This window comes from Harpegnathos saltator, unplaced genomic scaffold (assembly GCF_003227715.2).
Source record: "Harpegnathos saltator strain DR-91 unplaced genomic scaffold, Hsal_v8.6 scaffold18, whole genome shotgun sequence".
NCBI classification, from domain to species: Eukaryota; Metazoa; Arthropoda; class Insecta; order Hymenoptera; family Formicidae; genus Harpegnathos; species Harpegnathos saltator.
The window spans coordinates 422189-436077 of record NW_020229961.1 but is presented as its reverse complement, the minus strand read 5'-3'; the positions used below and the strand labels follow the sequence as shown (position 1 = coordinate 436077).

Sequence of the window (13889 nt, the reverse complement as noted above, 5' to 3'; positions counted from 1 at the left end):
CGCGATTGTGAAATCGCGTTTATGTATATGATAGTATCGCGGGCTAATTGATCGCGGGCGCATAATGCGCGCGATATATAATTGCCGGTAATGCGCAGCAATGTATTTCGCCGACGCGCGAGATTCAATGGCGGCGTACGAAACGCAGAGAGCGCAAACAGAGTTGTATGGTCAACGGGGATATTAAGCAAATAAGCATCCGCCATTCTCTCGCGGGATAACAATGATTGCACTGTATTAAGCACTCCCGCGCGTGTACACACAGCCGATAAAGTATAACGCGTAAGCGTCTATACGCGGCTCGCGCGACGACGCGTCTGTTCGCTGCCGGCCGAATTTATTCTCCGATTTGAACACTCGCGCGGATCAGCGCGCGTGTGCGTGTGTCTCGTCCTTTTACGTGGTGCGAAGGAATCACTTTTCCTTCTCGAGAATCCTCCAGCCAGCTTCGGGTATTCGGATGCGTTACGAACGAAGAGACGTCGCGCGCTCGCTCGTACCTTTATCAGACGCTGATGGTGAAATTTCACGAAACTTTGTCGAAAGGCGGATCAACGCGTCGCGACTCGGAATCACCTCGCGGGCAGCCATGCGGGTGCAAGTTTCTCCGGTTTCTCCAAAGTCCGTTAGTTCTATGATTGCTAAACCTCCGTTATATCCCGAACGTGCCGATCGTCAATCTCCCGCGTCTCTTTCCGAGTAGCGACTCCGATCGTCAATTTTTCACACTGCTCGGCAACTTAGATGAGGTTGTCGAACCCGGGCTCGCTGTGCCGTGGCAACGAAGGAAAGGACTTATTTAATGGAACATAGATCCTCTCCTCTCGGCGCTCGTGCGGCTTTCAACTGTGACGACTTTCCGCCGGCGTGGATTTGCATAGAGAGACGACGCGGCTCCGTCGCTAGTAGAGAGCGGAATTGCAATCAAGATCCGTCGTCCGAGCCGAACCCGGAGAAACAACGCGTTGTCTCTGTTTCGTTCTCTTTCCCTCCCCCTCTCTCTCTCTCTCTCTCTCACTCTCTCTCTCTATCTCTCTTCGGCTTTGCACGAGAAACGGCGAGGGCCGACGTGGAGGATGAGAAAGGCGGCGGAGGAGATGGAGGAGACTGCGGAATATATGCTGCGCGGCTCGTGGATGCTCGTTTGCAGCATTCGTAGCAGACCCGAGCGGAGAGCAACGGAGGGAAGGAAAAGAGAGTCAAGGGGAGAAGAGAAAGCATGTCGAAACGAGACAGTGGGAGGGAAAGGGACGGCCGTAGAGAAACAGAAGAGCGAGAGCGAGAGAGAAGAGAGAGAGAGAGAGACGCGCACACGGAGGAGGACGCGAAATAGTTCGGCCGGCGGTGAGCAGGCTGGTCAATGGAAGGCCGGCTATCGCGCAACCCTTCTCGAAAACAAAGCCGGATTCTCACCTTGATTTATCGCGGACTCCCGCTGCTTCGCTCCGCTCGGCCGCCTGGTACACCGTGCCGAGAGTAGTAGTCGCAACCGCGCTGCCGGCGTCGGCGTCGTCGTCGTCGTCGTCGTCGCCGCCGCCGCTGCCGCCGAGTCGGCCAGCTCTCACCCCGGTGAAAATTAATCCATTATCCCTCGCGTCCCGATAAAAACGGATCGGGCGCGCAAGAGTGCGATGTAGCCCCGGATCAGTGTGTTGCCGAGCGGACTCGTTCGCCGTTGCTGGTAGTAGTGATAGTAGTAGCAGTTGTAGTAGTAGTCGTTTTCCTGCCGCTGTACGCGGCTGCAGGCGGCGGAGGCGAGCGTGCGTCGCACGCGAGAGAGGAAGAGAAAGAGAGAGCGATCGGCAACACTAAATCAGAGATCCGTAAACACGCGTTGCGACGTACGTCGTCGGTCTCGTCGGCCACGGAACATACAGCGTCGCGCGGAGCTGCGTGTGTGTACGCGGCGGCGCACACGTGTGCGTCCTGAATCGCGCGTCGCGCGCGGAACACGGCCACTAGCACACACAATGTTAGTTCCTCCAAATATTTTACTCGTAGAGCGACGCCGTCGCTCCGCACGGCTAGTCTCTCGTTCTCTCTCTCTCTCTCTCTCTTTCTTTGGAGAGCGCGCGGCAACAGCACGTGCGGCCGTAGAGAACGAACCGAAACCCTACCCTGAAGACGGATGCGGACGCACTGACTCCGAAGTGACGCGAACCCGACCGGGGAGACACGAGAGTCGACGGCAAAGTCGAGCCGATCGCTGCACCAGCAGGATACTGCGCGGAGAGAGGGCCACCGACCGAACGCCCGTCGGGGGCCGTTCGTGCGTCTCCGCCGTCACTCGGCCGCTGCGCTACCGTGCCCCCCGGTTCTCCCTATCTAAGCTCGCCGGTCCCCTGTTATACGCGAACGAACCGTGCAGCGTGGTGCATCATCTTTCCCTCTCGGAACCGAGAGCCGTGCGCCGAGAGAGAGAGCTCGAGAGAGAGAGAGAGAGAGAGAGAGAGTCCGTCCCGGACTCTACGGGTTCACGGCTCACGGGCTCGCCTATGTGTGTGTAGCGCGCGCGCGCATACGACGTTGATGCGCTGCTCGCGTGTATATGCACGAGCGAGGACGAGTGCGCGACTTCCTTCGTGCGCCGCGCGCTGCTCGTATCTGCGCACACCTGTGTACACGGGCGTGTGCACACGCGAGAAACGTCGTACATCCCCCTGTAGCGACCACACGCGCGGTGACGTCACGCTCGGGCGCCGTGTGGATAACGAGAGACGGCCGGCAGGATCCCTCTCTCTCTCTCTCTCTCTCTCTCTCTCTCTCTCTCTCTCGCGCTCTCTCCCTCCTTCTCTTTCTTCCTCCCCTCCCTTCTCTCCTCGGGCTCTTCGGGATTCACGACCACTTATTATCGGTCCGCGGCTCTCTCTTTCTCTCTCGGTCTCCACCTCGCCTTCTCCCGTCCAGGCGACTTATTGCTTTCTTTTCAAGCTGGTTACGAGCGATGAGAAGAAGAGAGAGACAGACAGACAGACAGAGAGAGAGAGAGAGAGAGAGAGAGAGAGGAGAGCGAGAGGCTCAGCTCGGTCACCCCTTCGACTCGTAGGTGGATTCGCTCTCTCGCGGCATTAACGACGTCTCGCGTAGGTACGGCACGACCGGTTCTTCCCCGAGACCTACCTCTTCGTATCGAGATCGAGGCACCGCGAGCGGGCTCGAGGACACGAGGCGGGCGAGTTCGACGATCCCGGGCTGGCGCGCGCGGGTCGGCGCGATAAACTTTCCAATTCGCGCGTCGTTGCTGGTAAACGTTTTCGCGCGTCTCCCGTTGCTGTCGCTGCGACCGATTCGCCGCCGGTAGTCGTTTCCGCCGATAAAGGCGTCTGCAAAAATGATCGTTTCGCCGGGCATAATTAAAATCGTCGGGCTCGAGAGAGGCGGATTAATAAGTAATAACATGTCGACGTCGTCGTCGTCGTCGTCCTCCTCCTCCTCCTCCTCCTCCTCCTCCTCCTCCTCGTCGTTGTTCGTCGTTGTCCGGAACACCTGTAAAGGCCTGCGGGGCCAGTTAAGCCGAGCGGCACGGGGGGGAATCTCCGCCGTAGAATCCCGGCTAAAAATACCATCATCCTTCGTACTTTCCGCCCCATCCGTTCGTTATCGCGTTGAAGAGTGACGGCGATGTAAAATGGAGCCGTCCGGTCTCTCGTTGTGAGAAGAGAGTAGCGCGTTAACTGTCCGCCACCGAATTTTATGCGTTTTCGCGGACGTCACAATGCGGCCGCGCGTTCGGACGTGTTCGCGGCGGCAGGCGCTCGTGCGAAAAATTAGTCGCGTCGAGAGGTGTCGTTTACGCGTCGAAAAAAGAACAGGACAGAAAAACTGGCAACTGACATATTTATCGCGGTCGTAAACCCGCCCGCGCTACGACACGACGAGGCGAATATTGCTATATTGTGTACACGCTGGCAGAATCTTTGCAGCTTCAAATTTGGTGGCATTCCGGGCTTCCTTTTTTTCTCTCTCTTTCACGTTGTCTCCTCCTTTTTACGCCTCCAGTCCAGCCTCCACGATCGGCGTCGTAGAGATCGACCGTCCGTAAACGGAGGCGCGACAAAGTCGCGCACGTTTGACACGCTCCAAATGGCCTTTTGTATTCCTTTTCGCTCCGTATTCTCGATTTACAAGGGTTGTAACAATGAGGACAGAGATACTTGGACAGGCGTGAAATTTCCCATGAATTAAAGTCCGCTGCGAGAACTCGTCGGAGAGGCGTCTACCTCCGAGTTTGACAGATTTGACACGCGACAACACGCATGCGCATATACGTCAATATGTAATTTATGCTCCTCTCCTCTCCTCTCCCTCTCTTTCTCTCTCTCTCTCTCTCGCTCTCTCTCTCTTTTTCTTTCTGCATGTCAAACGAATTCCGCGTTATATCGCGATCCGACGCCGGTCCGTCCAATACCTTTCTTTATTGCACGCACATGGCCGTCACTATGGATAAGTTCCTCGCGAGTACATACGTCCTCGACTTCCCTCTGAGAGAAGGTAATATCTCCGCAGTGTGTCCCCGATATCCCCCTCATCCCTACTCCGGCTGCTGGAGGGAGACACGAGACCCACGAGGGCATACGCTTTTCCCCGATGCACAAGCGAGAAAATGACGAGGGGAGGGGGAGACCGTCGGGGGTGGGCTCTCTCCTCCTCGCAGCGTGTCTACCGTTGGCGTTCGCGCGCGTCCACCTCGAGACGTCGTCGTTGCAAAGGAACACGACTACGGTCGGTCTAGGATGGGTTCCGATTACCGTTTCGCGAGGCTTCGACTCGGGACTTTCTACTACGGGCTCTAGACGGCACTCGGGTCGCGGAGACGCGGGCCCAATGTAATTCCCCGTACAAGCCAGGTGGTCCGTTGCAATCCTCTCGACTGGTAATCGGATCGAGAGTGGAAGACTCGGCAGAGTTTAAAGGTCATAACGCGAACACGGCCGACGCGCGATGAGGCAGCGCGAATTCCTTTTCGCGAGTTTGCGGCCGGTGTTTGCGCGGGCTTAGATCCAATTTCGCAGCTAGCCGCCGCCGCCGCGCCGCTACATGACAGCGGCCGCAGGACGCGATAAACCGACGCATCAGACGCGACGGTTTTATTATTTCAACCCTGGTGGACGCCGATGGTAATCCGACGCGTGTGTGAGGAGGTTAAACGCGAACGCGAGCGCGGGCGCGTTGAATCGCTCGAGGTCGACGATCGCGATACGAGAATCGCCATGGTCGAGCGAATGATAGATCGCCCGGCTAATGCGGTTTATCAGAATGCGCTATTTACAGGAGTGATTTACAAGCTGTAGAGGAAATTTCTTTCAGGGGCGATAAGCGGCCGGCGTAGCTCGGCCGTGGTAAAGCTTGCGCGACTCCATTTGCCTTTCAATTTATTATTTCCGTAACCGTCGCGCTTCGCATACTTCGCTGTCGGCGTATTTTACTCTTCGCAGTTTGTATACGGTCTTTTCGAAACGCGTATTATTCTCTCTTTATCGCTCGGAAAGCGCTTTATCGCGACGGCCGATCGACCGGCCAACCGTCGATTCGTCCCTCTCTCGAGCGCGTGTCTCTCGGATCCCGGAGATTGAAGTATCGACAAAATCGCGCCGCTCCTTGTTGCTCCTCACGGGGATGTTTCTCTCGAGAACGTGTCGCTTCGCAAAATTCGCGGCGCGCGAGTCCCTTCCAGAAACGATAGAGACATTGTTGTTGTTCCTGCGCGACGTTCGGCGAGACCAAGTTTCCGAGAGGGGCGGGGATACTCAATACCGTCGGGACGGGCAACGTGAGGGTGGTAGGGAACGGCTCCGAAGCATATTGAAGTCTACGCTGAGGTATTCGCCGCCCCTTGTGGATTTTCGGCAGCGTATCCCGCGTCCATTGTTGAGTCACGGTTGACAGTCGCGACGGCCAACGAAGCCAAAACAGAGATCCTCGGGGGAGGAGCCGGTTCGCAAAGGAACTGTCACCCAGCCTGAACTTCCTGCAACGTCGCTTTAGAAAGCTCCCCCGAAAAGCAATTTATCTTGAGAGAGGAGACCGGGAGAGCGACGTTAAATGGATTTTCCTTTCAGGGGTATTACGCGTTTTTATTCAACGTGAAATTAGCTTATAGACGTGTCCTTCGCGCCCGGTCGTGAGTGAATCGTCTTGCAGAGAGAAAGGCTCTCGGCTAAGAGGAAGTGGGATAGGAGGGAGGGGGGGGGAGGAGGAGACAGAGAGGGAGAGGGCTCCTTGACGACGACGACGACAGACGTCCCCCTGTCGTAATCCCAGTAAGATCGTAATTCGTAAGGCCGAATTTCTCCCGACGACGAATAACGCGCGTTGTCTCTCTCACGCGGCAGTCAATCGCGGGTCGACACGCGATGCCCCGCGTCGCCGCGTTACGTTTTTATCGCCGGCGAATCGCCGACGGTGGCGGGAACGTAATGACGAGAGGGGCGTGAATAAATTACTTAGCAGCTTGTTTAAAAATCTCACGATGTAAACAATCGCCGGCTCCGGCGCGAGATAGCGCGAGCGAGAGGCCGGGGGGATAGGGGTAGATTACGACTTCCTGTCACCTATCATTCGCGTGGTATGTGCTACATAATGCGTCGCGGAGGGACGCGGAGGGTGGTTGCGGCGGTGGTGGCGGTCAGGGTCCGACGAGAGTAGATAACGTCGTCGAATCGAACACTGCACGTTCCAGGTGCACTCGATGCGCTTTTCAGGTTCTCATAACAATGCGTCATCCTCGAGCACGCTCGGCTCGGCGGTGTTCGTCGTTCGAGTTTCGTAAACACGGACTGGCAGAAATTTAGTATACGCGACGTTGCCCGATGTCTCCGAGTATCGGCGGTGATGATACGAGATGGTTTCTCGGTGTCTCTTATTCGGCCCTTCTTTAAATAATATGACGACCGCTCGAGAGGGGCTCTCCTCGTGGTTTTTCGCGAGCGACGTTCCACGTCGAGATGATCGCGCGACAATGGTCCCTCGGCCGCGTGACGTGCGATGAAACTGTGCAGACGCTCGTCACATGCGGTCGTGCAAGGCGCACAAAGGAGTGTTTGCTTTCGAAGAAGTACGGTCTTGTTAAGTCTGCGCTCATCGTTTTGGCCGTGGAATAAAATTAGTATAAATTAAGTGCTTTCCAAACGAGACTCCCCGTGGAACCCTCATCATACGTGTGTTAGCTGGAGATGTTTCTTTTTTGAGCGCCACCGCCCACAAATTGATATTAGGGTCAAGTGACCAAGTTCCTTCGCTCGTTCGTCCGTTCCTCGCTAGTCGACGTTGTCGAGAAGAGAGAGGGAGGGAGAGGGGAGAGAGAGAGAGAGAGAGAGAGAGACGGAGAGAAGGAGAAGGACGAGCAAGGATATTGTATTCAGGAGATATACATGGGCTCTCCGGGGGTCTGTCGGCCATTTTCAGGACATGGTCTCTCACACGAGGTCTCTCCCTCTTGAAAGATACAGCGCGCGATACTTTTTGGCTTGCCTCTAGACACGACTTCCTTTCTATTGTTCGCTTCTGGAAAGCGTATGATCAGCCCCGCTGCACGATACGCTCTGCAGAAGTTTGCAAACTTCGTAACACGACCACCACCCCCTCGAACACATACGTCGCCGCGCACAATCGCGACTCGGATTGAACCGCGATTACACAGTGTCCGGTAGTAAATCGCAGGACAAATCGTTTCCTCCGCCCCGACGAGGGAGCGATCTTCTCGCGAGCAAACAAGTCGCGGGGGATATAATTTTCTTTGTTTTTTCCCTTCCTTCATAGCGACCTTTTCAAAGCGACGCGGCACGCTTGCGTGCACGTTTTCATGTTGTACGCTCCGTGCGCGTTCACTCGTACAATTTCTCTATAGCTAGCAAACTCGCACGAGACGCAAGTGACGTGCTGCGCGTCGCGTTTACGCGGAAGCTGTCGAAGAAAGTTGCCGTGGGCGAGAAATCTAATAAGAAAAATCCTTGACGAGCCGACGCGCTTCCCTCCGTGCACTTTTCCGATTTTGACGGAGCACCGCGCCTTCGCGCTTTCTCCTCTCCTTCCATGCCCGGCGCTGCTTTCGCACTCGTCGCGCGTCTGCAAAAATCGGTCGCCTCTCCACGGAGATACAAGGTTAAGACGATCACGCTGAATATCTCCGACTGTGAGACGATGAGACGCGTTCGGAAATGACGCGACGCGACGCGACGTGGCCGGAGAATAAAAGACGCTGATTCCAACAAATCTCGCGAGACGAAGGCTGACTTCCAAGGCGTAGGTAGCGTTGGCGCGCGAGCGAGCGAGTGAGCGCGAGCAAAGTACCGAGCAGTAACCCGAGATGAAAGGCACGGGCGAAGATGCCAGAGCGAGATTTAATAAGTGCCACGGGACACAGGTAGGCGACGTCTTAGCATTACAAAGCCGCCTACGGAGAGTCGGATTTCTTGCCGTTCTCCGATAATTCCGTCCTCGTCGGGCGTGCGCGCGCGCGCGCGCACCGTTGCTGCACGATCGTGTCCTCTTAACGAGCCCCGTGGGACGTGCATCCGCCCGGCGCGATCGATGTATCTTACCGAAACCTAGCGGTCCCCGGACGAGCCCCGTGCTCGGATTAGTCGCGAAAATGCGGGATCTACCCGATCCTATCTACGTGATCCATTACGGCCGTATCGACTCCTATCATCTGTGTTACTAGGCTGCGATCGGCTGCCACCCGCTCGCCTCGCTCCCCCCCCCCCCCTGTATCGCCCCCGTATCGATCCGGCCGACACAAAGGTCCTAATTATCAACAGACTTGTGTGCGGCGACGCGCACGCGATAACACCATCTACCTGGGCGTAAATATGGCAGAAACGTTTGACGAGACGAAAAGTACCCGGGAGATCGCCGGGAGGGAGAGTACGCGTCGCTCTTCCTACACTGAGAAAAAATTGTATTAAAATTGAACCATTATTTATTCGAATACAGCTGTGAACACATTTAACCGAATTAAGCGACTAATTTCTCAAATGAGATACAGCGGTTCTGAATAGCGGTAAAGCTTTTTTCTTGAATTTTAGATAATAATTGCTCGATTCAAGCACAATCGTATTCGAACAAATATTCCTTTAATTTTAACACCATTTCTCTCTCAGTGTACACACGCCCAAGGCGTATTTCGTGAGAAGCGCGTAATTCGCGTGCTTGACTCTTTATTAGTTGCTGTATATTCCCGGTGTGTCTCTCGCGATCGGATCTCCCTCCTCTGACGACGATTCTTACGGTCTCTCGGTGTTTCCGTTCGCCCTCGCGCGCGCGTACGCTCTCGAGTACTTTCGCAAATGGCAGTCTTCTCTTTCGGGCGCCCGGAAAGGCCACAGTTTGTTATCCGCCGACGGAATGCGAGTTCTGCCTCTGATCCGGTTCTCAAAGGCGTAAGAGTGTAAAAGCGACAAGTTTTCTCCGTTTCGCGCGGACAGAGAAAGAGTGACTTCGCGCGATCTTCGATATCTCGCTTGGTCCCTTGGCAACAGCGGTCGTCGAGCATGTGCTCCTCCGTGAGAGAGAGAGAGAGAGAGAGAGAGAGAGAGAGAGAGAGAGAGAGAGGGAAAGAGTGCTCTCCTTCGACACGTAGGATATATTTTAACGGTGTTCCCCGCTGCCATTGGCCACCCCTCTGTCAGTTTGAACGGACGTGGCTCTCGAGATCGCTCCGTGCTCTGGCCCTCCTACGTCGTAAGACTATGACTCTCTCGGACACAAGACCTTTAATTCACATCTCCATTTTCATGTAAAGCTGTATTCTATTTCCTGCGCCGGCTGACGTGATCGCGGACACTCGTTATACCGGTCCCCGAGGCCTCGCGGCCAGTCCAGCTTCTTTTCACAAATAATGTCCGCGGCGGCGGCGGCGGCGGCGGCGGCGGCGGCGGTTGCGTTCCCATCGGTTCGTGGAAAAATGTAAATCTCTATCTTGCGCAAGGAGCGCGCGTAATAAACTCGGATTGTCAATCAAAACCGGGCGCGATCGTATACCTGACTCGGCGGGGCTCGTCGCCGAGTGACGCGGCGTTTCGTTTTAATATGCGCCGCGCTTACGACGGCCGTCGTCGTGCGCGTCGCTTTGCCCGCATGTCGCCAGTTAATTAAAGAATTTAACGATAACGGTCGCGAGAGAGTAAATTAATTACATTCCGTCGGTAATTCCTTACGGGGGGAAATTGTATCGTGCTGTCGATGGTTTCTTTACACGACGCGCCTGCCGGCGCGCGATCCATCAGCGGCGGATAACGAGGATCCATTATGATCCATAAATCAGAATTTACATCGAGTCGGAGTGCGTTTATTTAGCATAACGTTGGACGTCCTAACGACGACGTCGCGCGGGGCGGACGCCGCTTATTCAAATTTATTTAATGTCGCAATAATTTAATAGCCCCGCTCGCGGCCGGGCGAATTAGTCGCGGACGCGCGCGCGCGTATGTTGAATCGCGAGATGTTTGCGAAAGCAAAGAAAAAAAAGGAGCACGCACCTTTTTCGTCGCGACGTAATTCGCAGCGGTATTTCGTACCGGTGGGATCTTTCAGTGCGCGTAAACCGTTGCGTCCGCCGAACAATGGACGAGCGCTAAAGCTCGCGGAGAGAGAGAGAGAGAGAGAGAGAGAGAGAGGAGGGAGGGAGAGAGAGAGAGAGAGAGAGAGAAAGAGGGACATCGGAAAAGTCGGCCTCGCGCGTACGACGCAGCAAAGAGTTAACGATGTTGACTTTATAGGATCGGCCGGATCCGCGCGACCGAGTATACTCGTACAGGCTAGCTCCTCGCGATATCTACAATCGACGTTGAATCGCCAGAGGAAACGCATTCCCGTCGGCTCGGAGGCGGCGGACGCCTCGTCGATTCCGCGGACTCGAGCGCGCGCGCTCGGCCGTAATAAAGTCGTAAGGGACGGCGCCCCGTAAATTCGACAGAATATTACGGTACGCGGCCGCCGTGCCCCTTTTCGTTTGCCGTAAGACCCGTGGCCGGGGTGATCAGGCTGAAATTTACCGGCGTCGCGTACGCGGTACTCTCATCGTACAAGCGTGGCGAGCGTGCGGCGATCGGCGCGCAACCGCCCTGCTCGCGCGCGTATATTTATCAGAGAAACGCGTCGATTCGCGCCGGTAACTACACCGCGGCAACACGGTATCCGCATCAGACACCGGGGATGGACACGGTGTAATCTTCTGGAACGCCTCTCGCGCCGCGGTCGTGCGTGCGTGCGTGCGTGCGAGCGCGGCCTGCCATTCGCAATTAATTTCGCCCGTCCGCCGACAGCCGTTTTACGCACTACATTTTTATATACATTAAAACAGTCCATTAACACAATCGCGCGAAAAATACGGCGAGCAAAAATGGCAATTTTATTACACGACTTTGCGTATTTTCGCGCGCCGACTCTGCGCAAGTCCGCTCGGGGTGCCGCTTGGCGCGGACGATCTTGATGATTGAGAGTCAATCGAAATGTCTGCGAGATGCGGCTGAAGGACACATCGGAAAATGCAGTTCTCTTGTTTGGACGCGTTCGCGTGATTTTCACCTGAGCGCGCTTCGATATCGATTTTCATGCGGATTTTCATGCGTTCGACACTGTCGAAGCGACTGTCGCTCGTCGACGTTCTCGCGGGAGGAGCCGGCCGAGAATCGCGTCGGCGGCAACACGGACGGCGTTGCGAAATGACCGCGAAATGACGAAAAGTCGTGTCGCCGTTTGTGAACGAAACAGGCACGCCGCGCCGGCACGGTAGGCGTGCGTCGCGAGATTATTCACTTTGGCATCCAGTTGGCGAAGATAAACCGCGCCTTATCTGCGCGTAAGCACGGTAGTCTCGGTGGAAGATCCGAACGGCTCTACGCGCTTATCTCAGGCTCCCTCCCGACGACTGGACATAAAGAAATCTCTGTATCATCGCGGGGCCCGCACGGTGGGCCCGTATTTACTTGAGCATCGCCCGGAGTCAGATAAATAACGATAAGGCCGGCAAGGTACGCGACACACGTCGCGCGAGCGTGGAGAAAGTCTCGCTGGAAATCTCGCTGACGCGATGCTGAGTGCGAGTTTAATGAGTAAGCCTGTGCACGCTCGCTCGCTCGTTTGCGATGATAGCCGGCTATCGTGTGATTTACGGCGACGTCTGACTTCAAATTGCGAAACGATGGCCCGCGACGATGAGATAAGCGTCGCGCGAGCGTGCAGTCGCGCGACACGCCGAAGCTGTCGGTATTTACAAGGCGCGCTCGCTCGCTCGCGCCCGCGAGTTCTTATAAATCCCGGGATTACGGTCGAAAGTTTTCTCTTCGACGCGGAAAAGTTGCCAAGTCGGCCCAAATCGCGTCCGCCGCCTCGGTAAGTCGCCTTAATTGCGCGCCTCCTCCGCGTTGCCCTTGCGTACGCGCTCGCAAACAGAGTCCCTTATTTATGGACCCCGCGATATTCTCCGATGAACTTTAAACCCACCTACGGGCCATAAATTCTGCGCGTCCGGAGTGCGCGCGCGCGCGAGAGAGAAAGGGAGAGAGAAAGATACGCAAACACACAACGCACAACGCGTTTCTTCTCCGAGGCCGGCGGCGCCGGCCAAAAGATTTCGGCGAGAATTTATTTGTAATCTCGCGCGCAGCCTCGTAAGCGTTTAGCATTATTCTCCCGCAGTCCTGTGAAATTTCCACTCGGCCTCCGCGGCTATTTTGGGAAACGCGTTGCGCGCACAACGCGCTGGTATATTTACGAACGTAAAAAACGATAGAAAAGCTCGCGCGTGTCTGCGTTTGAGCGGACGATGGAAAATCCAGCTCCGCGCTGTTATCGGCATACACACAAACGCCCTCCCCCCCCCCCCCCACCCCAGTTCGATTCGAAGGCACTTCCGGCGCACGGATATAATCACGGATAGTGACCTGATTTAGCGGTTAAATGTTACACAACTCCTTTTTGCGCCGGCAATTTTATCAATAGCCTGCACAAACTGCTGCGACGCCACGGGACAATAAGCATGCGCGAACAACATTTTCTTTTTTTATTCGCGATAACTCGTCTTGAACTTTCGCGAGCGATAACGCGCGCGTATTTATTGAGAAACCGTCCGGGGGTTCTCCGAGACGAGAACGAGAGGAAAACGACGGCGATTGCCGGCGCGGCGACGTCCCCGCCGGGATTTTGAGAGACGAGGTCGACTCGTCGAAGAGAATACACGAGAGAGAGAGAGAGAGAGAGAGAGAGAGAATAATTTGGGAAAGGTTCCATCCTGCCGGGCTGGAAAGTTTCTCGCTTCCTGAGCGAAGCGAGAGCTGACTCGCACGATATTCTTCGGGAGGAGATCTCTACGACTGTACACGTCGGGAGCGCGGTTACTCGCGCGTACGCGTCGCGCGGTGAAGTGAAAAATCCCATGAATTATTTAAGATCGTGCCCCGCGCGGGTCGCCGCAGTCACTGTTATTTTAATTCGTGGCATATTTTCATATTCAAATGTCCATAGCGCTATAGCGGACCCTTCGGGAGGAACGTCCATCTTCGATCGACGATGAATAGACATTATGTGTGTGTCTTCTCTTTCCCCCTGCCTTCCTTCCCTTGCTGTCCTCTTCCTTCTCCTCCTCCTCCTCCTTCTCCAGCGAGACCGATCCCTCTCCGCGCGTTCCGCGCCACGCTGCCTCCGATGATGGTCGCGCCGGCTTCGTGCGGCAAGCGGAAGCGAGGAGAACGGTCTGGCCGGAGGAGAGCGAGAGAGAGAATCGTAGAATGTGCGAGGGAAAGAACGACAGAGAGAGAGAGGAGAAGAGAGAGAGAGAGAGAGAGAGAGAATTGACGCGCGGCGAAGAAGCGCGCGGTGGACGATGGAACGTTTCATATTCACGAGGCGTAAAAACAATCGTGTAAGTGAGCGCGCCGCGCTAAATATAA

The 13889-nt window shown here is 55.6% G+C and overlaps 1 protein-coding gene across 4 annotated transcripts in view; it reads right to left on the bottom strand.

Annotated features, from left to right (window-relative positions):
* The window catches only part of fz2 (frizzled 2), an 82124-nt gene that overhangs the window by 31756 nt on the left and 36479 nt on the right, over positions 1 to 13889 (bottom strand). Inside the window, exons 2-3 of one of the 4 annotated variants that reach the window (XM_025297555.1) lie at positions 3121 to 3323; positions 1414 to 1678 (exon numbers count right to left, since the gene is read on the bottom strand). The exons of 1 other annotated variant lie outside the window; for it this stretch is intronic. The gene's annotated coding sequence lies outside the window, so the exon portion shown is untranslated. Of the gene's footprint in view, positions 1 to 1413; positions 1679 to 3120; positions 3406 to 13889 lie in introns of those variants that run through there. 2 more of the 4 variants (XM_025297554.1, XM_025297556.1) reach the window with 2 other exon arrangements.